Consider the following 4,657-nt stretch of genomic DNA (forward strand, 5'->3'; position numbering starts at 1 on the left):
ATTCTTTAACATGGAAACGTGTACACGAAGGAATGATCAAATAAACATGCTACTCACAGGCTGAGACTGGTCCCAGTCGGGTGTCCGTTCCGCCATGTTTCTGAACCGCTGAACCATCCCACTGTCGATTTGAAATGACGGAGAAAATCTAACGGGCCATACGATAGGCTGAAAGCGAACACGCCTGGTTTGCTGATTACTTTGACAGATTCGGTAGCCAATGATGACATCGGCTAACATGCTACGTTACAAGAGTCACAAAATTCACCGCAGCAAAATCTCTTACAAATGTGGAGAGATTCACAAAAGAAAAGGGCATAACACATCCACATCCTGGGATTTCTCTCACAAATGTGGAGAGATTCACAAATGAGAGGGGGTTTTACATGCACATTCTGTAGTTCACATGATCTAAGGGTTTATATTACAAGTGTAGCTAAAAGTTAGGTTTCTGAAACATTTATTGTGGATTTCTGGAACACTTTTTATGAGTTTCTAAAACGTTTGTTGTGTTTTTGTGGAAAAACAGCGTTCACATTTGTGAGTAACAGCATGCACATTTATGAAATACTCATTTTTCATTTGTGAAACATTAAGTGTGAGTGTGTGAAACACAGAGTGTGTGTTTGTGAAACCTGTAGTGTCCATTTCCAAATTTTTAATTGCGTGTTTGCATACAATTACATTTGTGAATTGGAGTGTGTGGGTTTGTGAAACAAACTCTGTGCATTTCTGAATTATGAGACTGACCTGGCTCCACCCCCCTCACACACACACACCCACACACACACGCAGTGCCAATGCACGCGCGCTCAGGTTTTTGTCTCTTTTGTCTGGGCTCAATAAGGGACTTTAATATTCAAAAGCGCAACGTAATATTCGCAATCGCAACGTAAGATTCGCAACCGCAAAGTAAGATTCGCAACCTCAACGTAAGATTCGCAACCGCAATTGCATGTTCACGCATAAATCAAGATTCAGCAAACCACAAAATAAATCCTGTATCCAAAGATTTGAGTTTGTTTTTCGAGCATTTACTTTGCGGTTGTGAATCAAAATCCTGCATGTGAATTCCTGAAGCTGCGCTTGCGCACTCTTGCAGCTGCGGTTGCGAATTGAGTCCCTGTTTTTACACGTCTTTCTGATTGGATGACCACAGACCTAACGGTCCAATCAAAGAGCAGATCGCTCCCTGCCGTCCATCCCTCCCGCAGTCTTAAGGTGGAATTGAACAATAATATATATTACTGCATTGGAAATGACGTGACATACGGCGTGACAGACGTGCATCTTGACCGCACATTTTACGTGCTTCCAACGTGAATTTCCATCAGTTTTGGTGCAGGTTGAACGTAAATATGAGCTAGAGTAATGAATGGCGGAGGTCCGAAGAAGTACCAAAATAAGCACAAAAGGAGACGCAGTGTTTTGCAATCGAAAAAACCTTTAGAACAAAACAATCTGATGGAGAGGAATCATAACAGGACAGGAATCACATTTTAATAGAGAGAAATTAAGCTGGGAAGCGTGAACTGTGTGCTAAAGTGGGTGCTAGCAACTCAGGGGTAGCATGCTAGCTTAGTTCTCCGATGTATGTTTTTATTAATATTTCATATTTTAAAACATGGGGGATGTTAAGCGCTCATATTTACGTTCAACCTGCACCAAAACTGATGGAAATTCACGTTGGAAGCACGTAAAATGTGCGGTCAAGATGCACGTTGATGCATTGTTTTGCTAGCTCGCGGCTAGCTACTTTAAGAGCCTAAATCTGGTTGTCGGTCGCGCTTTCGTTTTTTGTGAGAAGTGTAAGTGATTTTGCACATAATTTTCTCAGTGTTGTCACTGTTTAGCTTTTTTCTTGGTCGAACAGACCAGAAAAAGCCCCGCTAGAAGATACAACGCTAATGCTAATGCTAGCTTTCTGCTCGGTGACGTAAACACAGCAGAGAGACAATGTTAAGGAAGGAGCTGCGGCCGTAAACTTCAACCTGAAACACCGTTTACTGATATTATCACTGTGTTTGCAATCTAACAGTTTGACAGATGTAGTTGATGTTATGATCAAAGTTTGAAACATTTTTTTTTGTATCAGTTAAAGATGCTAGCTGGAGCCTTTTTCTCGAAGTACAATGAAATCGTCTATTTCTATAATTCTGAGGCAATTGAGATTTATTTACCATGTATGTAATCCAAAAAGAATAAAAGTTTTAGTTTCATTTGAAAATGTGGTAAAGGCTGTTTTTATTAATATTATTTTTTAGCACTTTGAGATGTTTTTAATAGGGAAAGGACTTTACTAAACTTTATTAGTCATGCTATTAAACTTCATCAATCTCTCTCCTTTCTGGTCTTGGGTGACAAGCATTTACAAGTTGTTATACGGATTTTAGCACAGAGGCAAAATAAAACACTGATCGTACACTCATGAACACTGAACACATCACTGATATTTACAAGCTGTTCATTTGACATCAATGCATTATCTATAGCAGTAGAAGCCACAATTCTTGCACTATTTACAGATTAATCTTAATAGATCATCAATATCTATATATTTGAGAGCTTCATTTTTGCTCTTTTACATTATGAGTTTTATTGGCAGTTCTTTATGAATGAAACCACCTATTATTTATTTTATCCGTTAAAAAATGACAACTAAACTGCTCCAGGACATCTCCTATTCTCATCCCTCTATGGAGGGAGAAAACTTTACCAGGGCAGTAGATGTACTTCCCTACCACGCCTGGGAAGTTGGTGTGGATTTGAGGACTGTCTGGTCCTCGTTTCAGAGACAGCTTGCAGAATAAGCACTTGCGCCCAGCAGGTACAGCGGTTTCTGTTTGTTTCCTTTTCAGTTGTTTTTTCTCCTCCGTCCTCTTCTGTGTTCCCTCAAGTTCTGTCTTCAAAAAATATTCAAACGCCATTTTGGGGTTTGTCAGGCCCTCTGCGTTGTATGTTTGAAAGACTTTTGTAGGGCAATAAAAGTACCATGACAGGTCCTTGCTGATAGAAAAAGTGGAGGGAGGAACCATCATTCTCATATCTGGATTTGGGCTGGCCACAGGAAAGGCACTTTTTAGTTTGGGGCTTTTTTGTGCGTTCAGTTGTTCGTGCTGCTGCTGCTTCTCTAGGATGTTTTGGACGTTTTTTTTCAACAGCTTCATGGGTCAGAGTTGTGGTGGGAGCCTGAGCAGGTGGAGGTGGAATAGTGATATGATCAGACATCTGCAAAACTGGGACACTGGTGGTTTCACTTCCTGATGTGAGAGAATCCCACAGACTTTATCGGTCCTGGAGCTTTTCTGGGCTGGTGTTCAGGGATGTGGTCGTGTTCCGGTTTAGGTTTAGTCTTTATTTGAAGGGACAGTGTACAGATTCATTAAATTTTAAACAAACAGAGATGTTCTGCACCAGATTATAGCTAGACAGCTAGTTTCCATCTGCAGTCCCTAACCTCAGGAGTTTGGCTAGGCGCTTGATGTGTCTTGTCACAGGGTGGAGCAAGCTGTTTGGGTCTCGGCAGTAGCTTTGAACCAGAGCAGCATAGTCCTGGTACACTAGCTTCAGCATGTCCTTTTGTCCCCGGTGCTTCGTGAGGAGGCAATCAATGACCTCATTCATGGGGGCAGGTCAGCGCAGACTCTCCCTCCAGTCTTTATGGGTCCAGTACATGCAGAAGATGGTGTAGATAGAAGGGGGAATGGTGACGGAGCTGCACCTTCTAGAACAAACAAACAAACAAAAAAAACAAACAAGTTAAGTGTCACAACATGACCCAGTATTGCATATAAGGGACAAGAAAAACACCAAACAAAGCAAAAAATCATGTTTTCTTCACTGAACAAACAAGAGATTCACTATTTGGGAATTATTTGAAGAGTTTTTGCTGGTATAAATATCTACCTATTTTGGTTTGTGGTTGCACAGTTTGATCTTCAACTGGAGAGTCAGACAGCTGAGAGGAGAACTGAAAGATCCTGGCTGGAGTCTCCGGCATGGGAGGAGGAAGCTCCGACCTTGGAGTGAGTGGGCTGGACAGAGGATGTGGAGTCTCAGTGGGTGCGGACCTGGATTTGTGCTTGTCCCAGTTGAGCGGCACTGGACGGGTTTCTGGTTCTGCATACTCTAGCCCAAATGTCTCTCCAGTATCTGCGCCAGAAAGATGAAGAGCAGGGTACTTCCTCTCACCCATGACCGGTTCAGATGCAGAATTGAGGTCCACAATCAGAGCTGGATCAAAGACAGCAGGGAGGTAAACATCAGGCAGCATCAGGTCCACCAGACATTGAAAGTTCCACCGAGCCACACCTGTCATGCCCTGTGCCTGAAACAGTGACCCATTGAGCCTGGTGGAAGTGGTAGCCTTCCTGCTGGGATGTTCCTCTGATGGGGACAGGTGGAGAACCCGGCCACAGACCCATGGACTGCAGCGCCGTTTTCATCCAGATCCTCTGCTGTTGCGAGCAGTTCCAGTGACCGATGTCGTCTTCGTAAGCAGGAAGTACTGGGGGGGGAGTGTAGTGGACTTTAGCTGATGGCCCACCTGGAAGGAGAGAGTGTAGATTTGAAACTTGCTTACTTTTGGACTTTCTGCCTTTTTTTTTGACGGTGTCACTCACTTTGTGTTTTCTGAGCAGGTGTCAGCTCCTGCTGG

This window comes from Oryzias melastigma, linkage group LG9, assembly GCF_002922805.2.
Source record: "Oryzias melastigma strain HK-1 linkage group LG9, ASM292280v2, whole genome shotgun sequence".
Classification (NCBI taxonomy): Eukaryota; Metazoa; Chordata; class Actinopteri; order Beloniformes; family Adrianichthyidae; genus Oryzias; species Oryzias melastigma.